This window comes from Monodon monoceros, unplaced genomic scaffold (genome assembly GCF_005190385.1).
Source record: "Monodon monoceros isolate NGI ecotype Baffin Bay Population unplaced genomic scaffold, NGI_Narwhal_1 Super_Scaffold_22, whole genome shotgun sequence".
Taxonomy (NCBI): Eukaryota; Metazoa; Chordata; class Mammalia; order Artiodactyla; family Monodontidae; genus Monodon; species Monodon monoceros.
Genome location: NW_021703779.1, coordinates 43,038,658 through 43,057,597, shown reverse-complemented (window position 1 = coordinate 43,057,597; position 18,940 = coordinate 43,038,658).

Sequence of the window (18,940 nt, the reverse complement as noted above, 5' to 3'; positions counted from 1 at the left end):
GGGGGGAAACTGGGGTGGGGGGTGGGGAGGGATGAACTGGGAGATTGGGATTGACATATATGCACTAATATGTATAAAATAGATAACTAATAAGAACCAGCTATATAAAAAATAATAAAATAAAATTCAAAAATATAAAAAAGTAAATGAATTGTATAGTATGTGAATTGTATCTCAATAAAGCATTTTTTTTAAATTTAAACATTTTAGAACATTTTACTCTAGGGCACTGGTTCTCAGTGGGCAACAAGGAGGTGATTTTGTCCCCCAGGAGACATTTGGCAATATCTAGAGACAATTTTGATTGTCATAAGCAGGTAGGTGCCACTGGTGTCTAGTGTGTAGAGGCCAGGCATGCTGCTAAACATCCTACAATGCATAGGACAGCCCCCACAACAAAGAATTATCTGGCCCAAAATGTCAGTAGAGCTGAGGCTGAGAGACCCTGATCTAGGGTGTAAGGTGCTTTAGAGGGGTGGGATAGGGAGGGTGGGAGGGAGGGAGACACAAGAGGGAGGAGATATGGGAACATATGCATATGTATAGCTGATTCACTTTGTTATACAGAAGCAACTAACACACCATTGTAAAGCAATTATACTCCAGTAAAGATGTTAAAAAACAAAACAAAACAAAACAAAAAAACAAAATAAATAAATAAAAATAATAAAGATGATTGTTCCTAACACTCTTATCAGAGTTTGTTGTTGCTCCTCTTTCATGACATTTGCACCTGCACCCCCTATACAGCCGTTGGGCTCTGGAGTTGTTTTGCAACTTTTGCAACCAGCCTCTCAGGCTAAAGTAGCCACTAGGATGCATGAATTCCTGTGTTTATAGCAGTGATCAGCTCCTCTCCTGTCACAATGGTTAGAAACCACTTTAGGATTACAGTCAGAGTTATTGAAAATATTTATGCAACAAACAATTTTTCAAGATAGTTACGGCTCTATAAAATGGGCACAGGATATCTTAACATTCTAAATAAAGTATTGTATTTTAGAAAGTAAAGAAACATCCATATTTTATAGTCTATAACATGTAAATCTATGCTTTAAAAAGAGACCTTACGGGCTTCCCTGGTGGCGCAGTGGTTGGGAATCTGCCTGCCAATGCAAGGGACACAGGTTCAATCCCTGGTCCAGGAAGATCCCACATGCCGTGGAGCAACTAAGCTTGTGCACCGCAACTGCTGAGCCTGCTCTCTGGAGCCCGTGAGCCACAACTACTGAGCCTGCGTGCCACAACTACTGAAGCCCACACGACTAGAGCCCGTGCTCCTCAACAAGAGAAGCCACCGCAATGGGAAGCCCGCACATTGCAACAAAGAGTAGCCCCCACTTGCTGCAGCTAGAGAAAGCCCGCGCACAGCAAAGACCCAATGCAGCCAAAAATTAATTAATTAATTAATTTAAAAAATAATAAAAGAGAGACCTTACATGAAACGCATACACAAGTCAGCAAGTTTATCAATATACAGTTTGACAGGGACTTCCCTGGTGGCACAGTGGTTAAGAGTCCAGCTGCCAATGCAGGGGACACGGGTTCGAGCCCTGATCCAGGAAGATGCCACATGCCACGGAGCAACTAAGCCAGTGTGACACAACTACTTAGCCTGCGCTCTAGAGCCCATGAGGCACAACTACTGAAGCCCGCGAGCCACAACTACTGAAGCCCGCGCACCTAGAGCTGGTGCTCCTCAACAAGAGAAGCCACCACAATGAGAAGCCCACGCACCACAACAGAGTAGCCCCTGCTTGCTGCAACTACAGAAAGCCCATGCGCAGCAATGAAGACCCAATGCCGCCAAAAATAAATAATAAAATAAATAAATAAATTTTTCAAAAATGAAAAAATGTATACAGTTGACCCTTGAACAATGTGGAGGGTTAGAGGTGCATTATGAAGCTAGCGAATCTGGTGAGACTGGGTATCTATAGACCAGATCCCAATGAGGGCAAATGCCTATGGAAAAATTTTGTGACAGGCAAGTTGAAGTTCATGGAAAAAAACTCTGTATAGGGGCAACTCTACAACGTTGGGAAACCAGAAACATGTGTCTTTATGTGTCAGAGCCTCCCTTGCCTGCTTTATTGGTTTCCCTCAGGAACACCTCTCAGATGTTAGAAGCCATATTCTTTCCACCTTAACCCCATCACACTTCTAACAAAACCAATTCTCAGAAAAAAATTCTGCCAAGGTCTTCACCTGGAAATGTACATCCTATTGTGAGTATGAGCTGGGGGATGCAGATTTCAATGGGATTTGTTAGCAACAGCAACACTTGGACGGGAGTCTGCAACACTGTAGGTCCTGTTCTATGTAATATACGCAGAATCATGCAGTATTTGTCTTTTTGTGACTCTCTTATTTCACTTAGCATAATGTCCTCAAGGTTCATCCATGTTGTAGCATGTGTCAGGATTTCCAGGGCCATATTTTTAATGTATAAGTCTCCACTGAAGATGTCACGGACTTGCTCCAGAGCCCCAGGAGTCTGAGTTGGGATTCTCCCACTGAGGCTTGCTATAAATTCTCCGCCATCTTTTCCCACCACTGATATTTCCAACAGCCTAATGTCTGCCAGATCATACATCCCAAGCACTAGAGCTGCTTGAACTGCACCTTGAACCTGATACAGGGCCCTTTCCTGCTCTGGGTTCCAATCAAATGCAGCAGCCTTCTATGTCATCTGGCATGTGGGCCAAAGCAATAACACCAGGTGTCAAATACCCTGCCTGCAAAATCTGAAGAGACCCAACAGGCACTATACTTCCTCTGTGGCGGGAGATGCAAGATGCAATAATTCATCTTTTACTTTGGAAGGGATGTTCTGGAACTGAACTCTGGACCACTGAACTCCTAACATTTTTAAGCATGTGACAGATTCCTGAATTTTCAGTGTTCATCTCCCACCCTCTGGAGCACATGTTTTCCAGTTGTCCAGTGTGCTGGCTGTCTCTTACATGATAACTGATGTAATGAATCAATATGATGTTCTGTGAAGTGGCCAGACAGTCCTGATTATTTTGTACTAATTACAACAGAAGGCAGGAGAGTTAAAAGAGTTTGGGGACAAAACTGTAAATTAATATTATTGTCCATTCTATGTGATTGTAAACTGTTTTTTACCTTATTTTCTGATAGGGATAGAAAAGGATGCATTCAACAAATCGAGGGCCACATACCATGTACCTGAGGCCATGTTAATCTTCTCTAGCAATGATATCGTATCTGGCTGCCACTGGAACTGCTGTTATTAGGTTGAGCTTGGAGCAGTCCACTGTCAACCTTCAGAATCCAGTCAGTTTCTGCAGGAGCCAGACTGGCAAATTAGATGGATAAACGATGAGGATCACCATTCCTACATCCTTTAGATCCTTAAAGGTGGCACTAATCTCAGCCATACCCGCAAGGATGTAATATTGCTTTGGATTTACTACCTTTGATGAGTGAAGGGTAGTGTTATGGGTTGAACTGTGTCCACCTAAAATTCATATGTTGAAGTCCTAACCCCCAGTACCTCAGAATGTGGCCTTATGTGGAAATAGGATTGTTGCAGATGTAATTAGTTAAGATGAGGTCATACCAGAGAAGGGTAGGCCCCTAATCCAATATGACCTGTGACCTTATGAAAAGGGGAAATTTAGACACACACACACACACACACACACAAACAAAGGGAGAATGCCATGTGAAGATGAAAGAAGAGATCAGGGTGATGCAGCAGAAGCCAAAGGATGCCAAAGAGGGCTTCCCCGGTGGCGCAGTGGTTGAGAGTCCGCCTGCTGATGCAGGGGACACAGGTTCGTGCCCCGGTCCGGGAAGATCCCACATGCCTCAAAGCAGCTGGCCCGTGAGCCATGGCCGCTGAGCCTGCGCATCCGGAGCCTGTGCTCTGCAACGGGAGGGGCCACAACAGTGAGAGGCCCGCGTATCAAAACAAAAACAAAAACAAAAACAAACAAACAAAAAAAGAATGCCAAAGATTTCCAGCAAACCACCAGAAGCTAGGAAGATGCACAAAGAGATTCTCTCTCAGCCTCAGAAGGAACTTTTCCTGCCAACACCTTGATTTCAGACTTCTAGATTTCAGAACCGTGAGATGATAAATTCCTATTATTTAAGCCACCCAGTTTGTGGTACTTTGTTACAGCAGCCCCAGGAAATGAATAAAGGCCGTTCCAGAGGTTTCCACTTAGCCTTCCCCACTATCATAGCTCTTATCCTACAGGCCAATATAGGAACCAATATAGGAGTTGCACCAACTGCCCATCATGTCAATCCCGATCATACGTTCAAAGTCTGGCAAAATGACCACGGGTTGGGACCATGGACTCAGTGCCCCCACCGTAAACTAGACCAAGTGTCACTGTGAACTGGTCTTGGGACAGGACTCCATTTATTACCTGGTCCTTAAACACCCCCCACTCTAACAGTGAGGCCATGATGACACAAAGTTTCCAGATATCAATGTCAACTCAGACCCTATGTCCAACAGTCCTTAAGACATCTGGATATTTCCCTTCCTAGTATAGTTGTCCACGACCAGTTGCAATGGCAGGGGCTATGGTTCATCCCACTAATCTCCCTCTTCTAAGTTACCCCTCAGGAAAAGAGGCCCACCAGAACTTTGGAAGTGGAGCACCTGATCATATGTGGAGAAGTAGACCCGTGTGATACAAGGGGTGGGCTGTGCAGACACAAACGTGAGCCCCCCAGGCCCGCTTCAAGCTCCTTTGGCATCTGCCTCAGCTTCAGAGAACCACCTGGGTTATAGCCTCCCCAGGACAGCACACAAGCAGTGACTGAGGGAGACAGGAGGGATGAAGGCCCAGCCAGCTCCACCCAACACAAGACACTCTGATGAGCATTACTTACTGCAATGGATTGAATGTTTGTGTCCCCCCACCCATATTCATGTATTGAAACCCTAATCTCAATGTGATGGTACTTGGAAGTGAGCCTGTGGGAGGTAAATGGGTCATGAAAGTGGAACCCTCAAGTGGAATTAGTGCTCTTGTAAAAGAGGCCAGACACCTAGCTGGTTCTCTTTCTGCCAGGTGAGGATACAATGAGAAGTCGGCAGCCTGTGACCCAGAAGAAGGCTTTCACCAGAACCCAGTCATTCTGGTACCCTGATCTCAGACTTCCAGCCTCCAGAACTGTGAGAAATAAATATTGTTGCTGAAGCCCCCTGGTAATTTGTTGTAGCAGTCCAAGCAGACTAAGACACTCCAGGGTTCCCTCCTGGATTGGCTGGCCGAGGCTTTGTCAGGCTCTCAATCACTGTTTGACTACTCCCTCTGCCCACTTCCACTTCTGTATCCTTCTGTCACAGGTGTTGGTCCTTAATAAATGTCTTGCCCCCAACTGTCTTGGGAGAATACAACATGTGACATATGTGTTCATTCTATACTTGTATCAGCGTCATGTTTGAAAATTGTACTTTAATAGAGATTTCACAGACAGTATAGGAGTGTTACAAGCACAAACTCCTGGATGGAATAAAGAATCAGCTCTTTATTAAGAGCTGTGTGAGGTCAATTGATGTTCTTACTTCATCTCAAGCAAAACTGTTGTTTTCTGAGTTCCTTTCCTTGGAAACACATGGAGGCCCGTGTAGAGAGGGAGCTACACTAAAGAATATAAATGGAAGGGAACACTTCTCAGTAACGTTGTAAAACATGTTATGTTCCTTCGGGGTCTTCACTTTTCCCTTTGGGCATCCTCCTCCTTCTCCTCCATTTATCATGTGAACTCTCACTGTGACCTGGGTCCCCAGCAAACCTCCAGGACCTTCTCCCCCATTAAACTCCCCTGCCCACCAAAAGTGACCCATTCTTCATTATCCCTGTGGGTCACATCCCCATAGACAAGTGCTAAATGACTCATTAATCTGGATCAACCAGACTATTAATAGCTGCTAATACCAAAGTAAACAGTCCTATTTCTATGCTTTTTCCAGAAGAGAAGTATAATGCAGGGATTTCAGAGCTATTTTGGGGCCAGCGGGGCAGACTGTCATAAGTAGAGGCAGCCACAAATCGTGGCTTCTCAGCAGCCACTTTGACATGGAAAGGCAGAGAAAGATCAGAGTAGTATTCTAAGAAAGGGTTAATGACAAGCACCACGCTGGGTTATGGCCCTCAGCAGCTGGAGTGATCTGGGCTACTCCAGGGGCTGGAGAAATGGTGAAGGGTCCTGGGAGGAAAGTGAGACTACTCCAGCCATCTATTTACCCAGTTCTGAATCTTGTATTCTGAGGAAATTCCAGACAAGTAACTGATTTAAACAGGCTGTTTATCCAGTCTGCCTTTGTCTTGGAGAAATTGGCTTCAGATAAATGACAGCATCCTGATTAAAACAAACAGGAACCATTCAGAAATCCTGACAAAAAGAAAAGAAGATCGAATTGAATACTGAAGACTGTATTGAATTGAATACTGGAGCCCTGCTGACACAGCCAGAAACAGTTATCTGGAAGAACACTTTTCTCTGTGGGTTTTCAATTTGATCAAGAGTGAGGTTCATTTACCCTCCTTCAGTGTTGGTGGGAATGTAAATTGGTGCAGCCACTATGGAAAACAGTATGGAGGTTCCTCAGAAAACTAAAAATAGAACTACCATATGATCTAGCAATCCCACTCCTGGGCATATATCCAGACAAAACTATAATTCGAAAAGATACATGCACCCCTATGTTCATAGCAGCACTATTCACAATAGCCAAGACCTGGAAACAACCTAAATGTCCATCAACAGATGAATGGATAAAGAAGATGTGGTATATATATACACAATGGAATACTACTCAGCCATAAAAGAGAACAAAACAATGCCATTTGCAGCAACATGGATGCAGCTAGAGATTATCATAGTAAGTGAAGTAAGTCAGAAAGAGAAAGACAAATACCATATGGTATCACTTATATGTGGAATCTAAAATATGACACAAATGAACCTATCTACAAAACAGAAACAGACTCACGGACATAGAGAACACACTTGTGGTTGCCAAGAGGGAGGAGGTTGGGGGAGGGATGGAATGGGAGGTTGGGGTTAGCAGATGTAAGCTATTATATATAGAATGGATCAACAACAAGGTCCTACTGCATAGCACAGAGAACCATATTCAGTACCCTATGATAAACCATAATGGAAAAGAATATTTTAAAAAAGAATGTATATATATGTATAACTGAATCACTTTCTTGTACAGCAGAAATTCACACAACATTGTAAACCAACTATACTTCAATTTAAAAAAAAAGGTTCATTTGTGTATGCTTGTATTCACTTTTAGGGTTTGCTTTTCCTCCCATACTTTCACATTTTTACTTTTTGACTATGTAGCTTTCCCCACTTTTCTATGCATCACAGGAGAAAATGTTTGAAATATATGCTGCAAACACAGGTGTTTGTTGTTGCCTTTAGATAAACATTTCTGCTGTGTTTTAAAACTAGATTGCAGTACAGTTTCAAGATAAACCTGGTTCCAGGATTAAAGTATTTCTGGAATTAACAGCAAAAAGAAAACCCACATGGGAAAATATTTCATCACAAAACCACCAACTTCTGGAAACTGGGTTTGTCTAAGGAGCCCTGCTCTGTGGTCCAGGGATCATGGGCCTTCCACCAGGGCAGGATTTCTGCTTAATAAAGTAACTCTTGTGAAATTTCCCTAAATCTCAAATCCGACGATGCAATTTTAGCAATGGAGAGAATGAATGAATGAATGAATGCAAGGAGGTAGAAGCGCTTGCTGGGCTTGTGACTGAGTTTAGGGGCAAATGGGGAACATGCGACTGCAGCTGCTCACACAAGGTCGGCCCCCATCACCGCTGCACTAAGAGATATAGTTTTCAATTCTGCTACAGGAGAATCTTCAGCACCTTTGACAAGTGAACCGACTGAGTCACGGACACAGGATTCGAACGGATTCTCCATCCCGAAAGCCCCGCCTCCACATCCCAAAACTCTGGCCAAGACTCCATCGCGCCTGTGCCAAATTACCGGTCAATTGGAGTTCGGCACGCGCCTGGGGGCGGGGCTAATGCCCCTGTGCACACAGAAAAAGCTCAGGATTGGTAAAAACTCTTGTTGACCAATCAGATCCCAAAACGAACCTTGAGACCCGCTCACCTCTGCGTGGATCCAATCGCTTGCTCCTGCATGCTCAAGCCACTGATTCAAAGGTAAAGAAATTGTAGGGTGGAGACCGAGAAGCTGCGAAGGAAGCCTGGGCAATGTGGAGGCCTCAGTCCAATAGAAGGTGTCTGCATGGGCCTCGGATAGGAATCAGGAGGATGGGTGGGGGCTGCGAACGGTCAAGGTTCTGACATTCCTGCTTCCATCAGGAGCTTGTGCAGAAACGCTTAAGCGGCCCTTAGTGTCCCCTCCAACCCACGCAGTGGTTTGTTCCAAAATAGATGCCACCTACCCAGTGGTACCTCCCAGAACTGACTGTTCCATCTGTGCCTCACGCAGGGGTATAACCTGAGAGGACGGTTCTATTACCGACTCCTTATCCCTACCTCCCGTAGGCCCCCTAGTGGTGTGATCAAGGAGGCTTCGATGCAAATGCCCTGTGAACCGTTCCTTCCTCAGCCTCCTGCCACTCCCTGGACCCTTCCATCCCTGTCTCCCCCCACTCCACACCCACGTCCGCAAATGCACCATCCCAGGCCCTGACCCGGAAGGTCTTGCAGAGAGCAAAGGCAAAAGAGTACACCCACCTGCCTTAAAGTTCCCGCCCCAGAAGTAGGCCGAGGATGTCAGTAACTGGACAAGTGTGGCAGCGTCTATCAAAATAAAAACTGGAACTATCCTCCACTGGAATGTCAGCTCCACCAAAGCAGGAACATGTGGCTTTCTAGTTCCTTGAGTCTCCCCAACGCCTGGAGCAGTGTCTGGCACAGAGTAGGCACTCAGGTTGTTGACTGACCCCTTTGACTCAGCAGTTCCACTTCTAAGATTGTGTGCTAAAGAAACACTCACACATGTGCACATAGCTGTGTGCACAAGGATGATACGAGCAAACTATTGGAGAGGGCGGGGGGTGGTCTAAATGACCATTTATAGCCAGTAGCTTGCAGAGTAAAATTAATGACTGGGATTCATGTTATACACACAGCATCCACTGGATATGATACAAAATGAGTGGGACCTGTGTGTACCTGCAGGGGCAAGGGGGAGTGCTTTCTACAGGACACACTATTAACAGAGAACAGCAGGTGGAACAAGTGTGTTGCAGAGAAAAGTGTCCGACCCCAAGAGGCTTCCTGCGGAAGGAATGGGGACTGGGTTTTGTTCACCGCAGGTCTGTCTCCACATCACTCACAGGGCAATCTCAGAGGAGGGGCTTGGGGAGGGCTGGCTCAGGAGCCTGGGAGGGGGTGAGACATTCCTTTGAGTGTCATTCATTTATTCACAAATGCAGTGGGCTGCCAGTTACCTTTAGGACTTGGATGAAGATACAATGAGAAGCTTATCCAGACTGACAGTGGGAGGACAGGAATCCCCAGATCCTAACTGTCTCCAGGAAGTCAGGCCTCCTGGAGTGACCTTCATGGGGCCCAGAATGAGGCCCTGACACCCAGCTAGGCCCTTTCATGGCAGGGAAAGGAGGTTCCATGTCACTTTGGGAAGGTACCCTTGGGAGCCACAGGGAAATCTTGGAGGCGCAATAACAGGAATGCCATCCAGAGTGGAGGAGACAGGCCCCCTGCTAAGGGATGGAGGCTTAGCCCTAGGACTAAGGCTAGGGCTTTCTCGAAGTGAACACATTAAGAAAGTTGTAACAAAATAGGCGCAATAAACTTTGGAGGGTAGTGCTGATATCACCTCCACTTTACATGTGAGGTGACCTTTATGTCTTCTTCCCCTGTGTCCCTTCTTGAACTTCTGTGGGCTGCACTCCTAATTCAATGCTTTAAAATTGTTTCATTAGCAAGCACTTATTAAATGTTTATTATATTCCAGGAACTGTTCGAAATTCTTTACAAATATTAACTTACATAATACTCTCACAACAACCTATTGAGTTAGGTAGTTTTGTTTTCTCCATTTTACAAATGAGGCACCTGGGAAACAGAGAGGTTTAGAAACCTACCAGAGGTCACACAGCTGGGAAATCATGGAGCCAGGATTTGAATCAAGGCCATGTGGATCCAGAGTTCCATCCTCGTAACCACATACTGCAGTGCATTGTTTTCTTTTAGTGCTTGTGTGTGTGTGTGTGTGTGTGTGTACACTACATCCCCAGGGCTTATTTACGTTATGACTGGAATTTTGTACCTTTTGAGCCCCTTCACCCATTCCCCAACCCCCACCCCCGCCCTGCCTCTGGCAACCACCAATCTGTGCTCTGTTTCTATGAGTTTCGTTTTTTAGATTCCACCTGTAAGTGAGATTATTCAGTCTTTGCCTTTCCCTGACTTATTTCACTTAGCATAATGCACTCCAGGGCCATCCATTTTGTTGCAAATGGCAGGATTTCCTTCTTTTTTATGGCTGATCCCAAGCACCTCTTAAGTGCCATCCTACTTAATCCTCACTAGGCCCCTTGGAAGAAAACAGTCACCCCTGTCAGCGATGACACTCAGGCCCAGAGAAGGCACTTAACCGGCTCTGTCATCCAGCTAGAGCAGGTGCCAAAGCCCACGAGGACAGCAGCTGGGGCAGTCCTGGCACTTATGCTGCCCCAGCCCCTCCCAGGGTCCCTTCCCTGTCTTCACAGACCCAGCCCTGCACTCTGTCATCCTACCTCCTGCGGGACACCCAGCCCACTCCTGCTCTCAGAGACCCTCTCCCTTTCCACCCAGCCCTGCGGGAACTGCCCTGGACTCCTCTGGATTTCATCTGGATCCTGGAGAGATTTTCAGTTCCGCCCTCACAGAGACTTTGAGAGACCCCTGTTTGTGGGCAGGAGCGAGGTGTCCTGAAGACACCTCTGCCCTTGCAGGGAGCTGGCAGGGTCCTGAAGGGATCCTCTGAGGCAGCACTGGGTGCTGGGTGAGAGGACACAAATGGGGTGAGGGTGTAACTGAGGCCCTGTGAATAGGGCTGGGGGAGGGGGCTAAAGAGGCCCCTGGGTGGAAGAGGAGGCCTGGTGGCAGGCGAGGGGAGGTTTGGGAACACACGTGTTGGGGTGTCCAGAAGTCCTTGTCCAGACACCTGCACCATTCATGGTATGCTGCCCACCTCCCCCCAGATGCCCACAGGAGACTTTCACTCTCCCAGGCTGCCTCCCGCTCGCTCTCAACAACTAGGCCACTTTAATGGCCTAGAATCTTGAGCTGAGGAGATTATCCTGGACAGGAATGTGGAGCTTTGGGTAAGGCATGCCCCACGTGTGCTGAGGGTCATCATCCCCTGAGTTATGTAGATACATAACCCCTAAATTATGTAGATTAAGCCACAAGTATAAGATACCATGCTCTGTGTGTATGTGTAAGAGAGAGACAGACAGAGAAAGAGAGGGAGGGAAGGAGAAGAGACAGAATCAGAGAGTCAGACACAGAGAGAGGTGGAGTCAAACAGCCTCTCTGTAAGTTCATAAAAGGTAGTGATCTGGCCACTAGCAAACCCTAAAATCCATCCTACAATTCTAGGTCCGTAAACGATCCATTCTAAGGAGGTCTCCCCTGACCTCTGGGGGTCATGGTCATAACTGGAGGCAGTGGCTTAGGGGCACAGGCTGTGGAGAAAGCTAGAATTCTAACCCTGGCTCCTCCACTACTTCCCATCTGTGTGACACTGGGCAAATCGTAGAACCTTGCTGGGCCTCAGACTCTCACTTGTAAAATGGAGACAGTGGCAAGTATAACTCATGCAAAGCACTGGCACATGGCAAGCCTAGTGCAAACAGTACCTGTTATGATCAACATTGTCGCTATTATTATTCTTTTTTTTTTAGGTAAGAAGTGGATTTATTTAGAGAGAAACACACTCCACAGACAGAGTGTGGGCCATCTCAGAAGGTGACAAAGGCCACTATTATTCTTAAGGCCATCGACTGTTGCTGGATTTTTCTCCCTTGTGGGATGGGGACCTTGCTACTCTTAGAGGTAAGCCCCATCTGTCCACCTCTATGGACCCATTTGGGGACAGTGACAGTCACCACAAGGGCTTGGGGGCGGGAAAGGAGGTGTGATACACAGAATAATGACCCCCGCAAAGATGTCCACATTCTAATCCCCAGAACCTATGAATGTGTCACCTTACATGGCAAAAGGGACTTGGAGGATGTGATTAAGTTAAGAGCCTTGAGCTGGGGAGATTATCCTGGATTATCTGGATGGCCCCTGTGTAATCACAAAGATCCTTATAAGTGGAAGAAGGAAAACCAATGTCCATATGACCAAATTCTGAGTCATAACAAAATCTTAACAAATTTAAAAGAATTGAAATAATGCACAGTATGTTCTCTGGCTGTAATGGAACTAAACTAGAAATCAATGACAGAAAAATATCTGGAAAATTTCCAAACGTCTGAAAATGAAAGACACTTGTAAATAACCCATGGGTGCATCAAAGAGTAAGTCACAAAGCAAGTTAGAAAATATTTTTAATTAAGTGACACTGAAAACACAATGAAACAGGGTTTGTGATATGCACCTAAAGCAGTGCTTAGAAGAAAAATTATGATTAAATACTTATGTTAGCAAAGAAGTTTATAGGAGAGGAAAAATTTTCCCTTGACCCTCTTAGGGTCCTTGGCTGGGTCTGAAAAGTAAAATGACAAAGATTAACAGGAGAAAAGTATGTAAATTCATTTAATATAAATTTTACATGACACGGGAACCTTCATAAGGAAATGAAGACCTGAGGAAACAGACCTGAGTAGTTTTATTCTAGGTTTGATGAAGCCTAGACAGTCATAGAGAAATATGATAGGGTCAGAGAGCATGTGGTAAGTGTAGTAAACTGGGGGAAAGTTAGCAAGGCCTGTTTGTTCAGATTCTTATTAGGGTTACTTTGTCTTCAGAGATAAGAATGCTCCTTTCCTCTGGGTATGCAGAGGGCACCTCTCACATGAGGGTGTATGAACTGTTTCAGGGGAGAGGGCAGGAGGAAGGTCAGAGTGACCTCCCTGCTTCTGCTGTTTTCTCCACTTCCTTCAGCTTAAAGTTTTCAATATGCCAAGGTGCCATATTTGGGAGAAGCATGTCCTGAACTCCATCAAGTCCTCCTATCAATGATCTAAGCTTCCACCTCATGAAATTAGAAAAAGACAAACAAAATTAAGCCAAGCTGAAGGAAGGAAATAATACAGAAAAGAAATCAAGAAAACAGAATAACAAGAGGGAAAAAAAAATCAATGAAACTAAAATCTAGTCCCTTGGAAAGATCAATGAAACTGATAAAAGTCTAGCCAGACGGACCAAAAACACAAACAAACAAAACTCAAAGAGGAGACAAATTACCAATATCAGGAGTGAAAGAGAGACAGAGGGGGAAATGGGGAGGTCATGTGTAATGGTTACAGGGTTTCAGTTTTGCAAAATGAAGAGTTTTGGAGATGGATGATAGTGATCATTCACAGAAATGTAAATGTACTTAATGCCACAGAACTGTACACTTAAAAATGGTTTAAAAGGTAAAATTTGTGTTATGTATCTTTAACCGCAATTTTAAAGTAAATAAATAATTGTTTAAATGAAGCAATGGTTGTTACCAGGACCCCAGAGCAAAATGTTTCGTGCAGGAGGGGGAGGCTGCTTACCCGCAACTGCTGCAAATGCTTGTCCTTCAAGTACTGGAATTCCAGGTGCCCAAGACCCTGACTGACCTGAGCTGAGCAGCCTGGTGGGGCTGGTGCCTCTTTGGGGAATTCATCACCGGATCCTCAGCCTCATGATTCCCAGCAGACACATCTGGTGGTCTCTGGTCATCCTGAGGCCTTTGTCCCTATGACATAGACCAATTTGTGCAACTATAAGCCTTACCTGGGGCTTAGATAAGTATCTTTTCTCTAAGGAGCCCTGGCTGAGGGGGGCTGACACCAGTCTTCAGCATGACTTCTGACCCAGCCACACAGTTCCTGACAAAGGTCTGTGATCCAAAGCCTTAGCAATAAAAAGAGATTTCCAAACACCTTTAATGCATAAACTTGAGTGTAAACTGACCAGATGTCAGGGATTTATCTTCTTCCATAAGAAATAAAAAACCAAAAGCAACTCCCTACATTCCCTCATTCCCTGCATTTTCTGTCATCCTTTGAGTGCCTCTTCACCTATTTTTCTGAATCAAAGACAGTCATCAGGTGACTTGGGGGAAAGAGCAAACATCAGCCAGTTTTCCCTGGCTTTCAGCTCATTGAAAACACTCCAAAGTTGATACAACCTAAGAACTTCTGCTCCCATGGGCCATCTTTTGTCCTTTACAAAAGGTTATTGTCAAGGCTAGGGGACTCCAGGGTTTGTAAGTCTATGTGCAACACACAACTTCAGTGCTCTGTAAACTCTTCCATTGGGAAGGGAAAAAAATGAATTTCCAAGATTTTGTTGGAATTTGCCATAATACTGGTTTCAGAACTAAATAAAGAGACCTTAATTGGATTAAGTGTATGTTTATATTTTAATCACCCATTAATTAAGAAAAAGTAGAAAAGTACACTTTTTTTGGCCGCACTGTGAGGCTTGCAGGATCTTAGTTCCCCAACCAGGGATAGAACCCATGCCCCCTGCAGCGGAAGCGTGGAGTCCTAACCACTGTACCACCAGGGAATTCCCAAAAAGTAGATGTTTTTTGTTTTTTAATTTTTTATTGAAGTGAAAAAATATAGATTTCCAAAAAACTTCCTGGAAATCAGGTAGCTAATATGAAACATTCAATGGAAGGCTTGAAAAACAAAGTTGAGCAAATCTTCCAGAAAGTTGAATAAACAGACAAAAGGAGTGAAACAATTTTTTTAAGTCTTAATAAAGGTGATCTAGAATTAGAGTTTAAAACTTTCCAGATACTGAGAACAGAGGAAAAGGCAGAGAAAATTATCGAAGAAATAATCCAAGAATGTGCCTTAGAAATGAAGGCCATGTGTATCCAACACAAATGAATAACGACTTAGACAAAGGGATATTACTGTAAAATTTCAGAATACCAAGTAAAAATAAAAATAAATAGTAGATCCTAAAAAAAAAAAAAAAGAAGACAACCCAGGGACTTCCCTGGTGGCACAGTGGTTAAGAATCCGCCTGCCAATGCAGGGGACACGGGTTTGATCCCTGGTTCAGGAAGATCCCACGTGCTGCAGAGCAACTAAGCCCGTGTGCCCACAACTACTGAGCCTGAGCTGTAGAGCCCATGTGCCACAACTAGTGAAGCCCGTGCACCGCAACTACTGAGCTCACATGCTGCAACTACTGAAGCCCACGCACCGCAACGAAGAGTAGCCCCCGCTTACCGCAACTAGAGAAAGCCTGCACACAGCAACGAAGACCAATGCAGCAAAAAAAAAAAGACAACCCAATAAAACAAGAAATGTGAACAGACAAGAATAAATGTGAATGAAAAATTAGCACATGAAAATAGGCTCAACATGTTGAAATGCAAATTCAAATCCCAAGGAGATGCCACACACTCCTTTTAGAATGGCTAAAATTAAAAAGACTGACCATCCCAAGAGTTAATGAGGATGTGAAGCAACCCTCATACACCGCTGGTAAGAATGCAAAATTGTACAGCCAGTTTGAAAAATATTTTGGTGGTTTGGCACTAAAGCTGTAAAAATAAATAAATAAATAAACTCCTGATGAATTAAAGAGAAAAAATTTATGGGACAAGCAGAGCAAAGAAACATATGTATGGTGAATGTGAATTAAGACAGAAGACAATATTAAAAGCAAATAGATGGTTATAATGAGAAGTACATAGGGGTTCTAAGAGTCCTGGGTTGAAAACTAGCTGCACTGGGGACTAGTGATTTGACCTTGAACAAGATACTTCTCTTCTCTTCTCTTCTCTTCCATTACTTGACCTATAAAATGAGGATAATAGAACAATGAGGTTTTTTTTAATAAGGGTAGTAACAGAGAGATTGAAATGTACTTACAGTGAAGCAGTACCTAGAGCACTCACATCATCCCCTGGGAGAAGCCATTCCTGACCACCTGGGTTACAGGGCTCTCCTCTGTATTCTGATCATCCCCTGGCTCTCCCCTGCCATGGCTCTCATCATACTTGTTCTATCATTATGTTCTGGATGGTTCTCTACTCATTAACTCTGAGCTCTTTGAGAACTTATATCCTGCCTGAATCAATCATTCCTATGTCCTCAGAGCCTGCCTAGCCCAGAGCAAGGAGCTTGATTCCCAGCAGGGGCTCAGACAAGATTGTTTTTTGCCTTTGGTTTTGGGTTTGGTTTGGTTTGGCTTGGCTTGGTTGATTGGGGGGTTTTGTCCAAGTGATGATGACACTAGATAATCAAGTTTAGAGGATGATGAAGTTCAGGAACCGCTACCCCAAAATATGGCACCTTGACATGTTGAATACTTCTAGCTGAAGGAATTTAAGAAACGGCAGGTACAGGCAGGATTTTCTGACCTTTCTCTGAAACAGGTCATAAGACCCTCATGTGAGAGGTGCCCTCCCTCTACCCAGAGGAAAGGAGCATCCTTATCTCCAAAGACACAGGGACACTGACAAGAATCTGAACAGACAGGCCTTGATGTTTCCCCTAGTTTATTACACTCGGCTCACATTCTTTTTTATCTTATCACATTTTTCCAGGACTTCCCACTCTTCATCAAATCTAGCATAAAACGCTCAGGTTTAACCACTTCTTCGGGTCTTGTAAAACTCATATAAAACAAATTAATATGCTTTTCTCTTGTTATCTGTCTTTTGTTACAGCAGCCCCAGCCAAGAACTTCAAAGGGTAGAGAAAAAAGATATTTTTCCTCCCTACACCATTATTAAACTAGCATTTGGTTATTGGAAATAATACATTATAAACAAGAGATCATAGGAAATATTTCTTTGCAAACTTCTGTTCTCTTAGAGGGCGATGTGCAGGAAAGGGTTACCTCAGTGGGCCTGGGTTGCTCAAATCCTGGACATACCAAAGAAAAGCCTGCCTCCGGGATTGGCCCTTGGATGGCTCCTGAGAGATAACTTCTGAGCCCTTCGAATATTTTGCCTGATAAGAGTTTTTGCATGTTTGAGACCTTGGGCCATGCTGTACCAGCAGGATCAAATAAGTTTATCCTAACAATGTGATTTATGATGAATGTCTGGCTTTGCTCTGGGGAGATATGGTCTGAGTAACTGAGATCAGTCACATGAACTCTGCATGCCTATGTGACTGACTCCCCAAAAAAAAACATGGACACCAAGGCTCAGATGACCGTCCCTGGTTGGCAACATTTCACATGTATTGTCCCACACCATTGCTGGGAGAATATACAAACATGTCCCCATGCAACTCTACTGGGAAGGGACCCCTGGGAAAGGAACCTTGCACCTGGTTTCTCCTGGACTCCATCCCATACACCTTTTCCCTTTGCTATTCTAATCTGTATCCTTTCACTGTAATAAACCAAACCATGAATATAACAGCTTCTGAGTCCTGTGAGTACTTCTAGCAGATCATCAAGCCTGAGGGTGATCTTGGGAATCTCTGGCACAGGGAGCTTGTGCCCTTTACCCCACACTCTTGCCAGAATCATCTAGTACCAGTGTATTGCCCACTTTTATAATGAAACTTGGTCACTGCTTTCTCAGATCAGCCTCCAGGGGCTGCATTGGCTAATTCGCTAAAGCCTTCCCATATACAAAGGGGCTAAGGAAGAGACTAGGCTCTCAATAAATACTTCTTGAATAAACAGAACACTGCCAATCTGGTTATTTTAGTTTTAAGTGTAAGGCATAGATGTCACTCAGCCTTATATCAACAGAATCAAGTATGTGAACCCAGTGATCAGTGGGTGTGGGAAGTCCAGTTGGCCTCTTTCACCCTCACAAGTCTCCTCTCCTTGTTTTCCTCCTGCTTTGTGGCCACCCCACTCATCACTTTTTTTCTAGGTTCCTTCCCTGTGTTCCTCCTTTGCACTTCAACTGCTCTTCTGTTTATGTGTCTTCTCTACCCCACCAGTGTAATATCCCCCATGACAAACACCATATGTATCCATATGCTACCTCACTTATTTCACCACAGCAATCATTTAGTGTAAATATTTTAATCCCTATTTTGGAAATGGAGAAACACAACCAAAGGATATAGATACCTTTCCCACCATCACACAGTGCGTGTCAGAGGCAGGATCGAAACCAATGGCTATTTCATGCCCTGGCCTATAAGCAGACAGAATAGGTAGGACCCAAGTCGTTTGGCCTCAGCCAGTTTCCCTGCTCCCTTTCCCTCTTCTACCTACATTCTAATCCTTTCATCCAACTCTACAGCCTAGGGACTTCTCACATATTTTGTAGCAAATTGGGATACCTTACGTTTAGTCTTTATTTGAACCATAGATTTTCAGTCCTTTTGGGTCAGGAAATATCTTTAAACCTGTATTAAGAGGGAGAAATAATTGCATTTATTATTCCTTAAGCAGGATGGATTCTGAGCAGGGTCTTTTCTTCAGAACTGATTTTTGGGGTGTTAAGATAAAAATGCGAGCTCAGAGATGTAACTTGGCTCTCATTGTATATATTAATAGGGGTATAAGGCTGGAATCGGGCAGTTGGGGGATTCTGAGTGTGATCTGTGACTGTCAGGCCAGTGGAGGATTTTGCAGAAGAAATAAAAGAGATTTGTGGCTGCTCCCTCCCCACCTCTGAATAACTTGGAAGGATAGGGGTGTTTGCAGGGGATGTTGTGGCATTTTGCCATGAGGCCTGTGGCATAAGTTTTTTTCTCTGTCTCTCCACAAACTGTCCCCAAAAGGTTTAGTGTTCTAGTTAAACTTTTCTGTAGCACTATAAGATAAGCATGTTA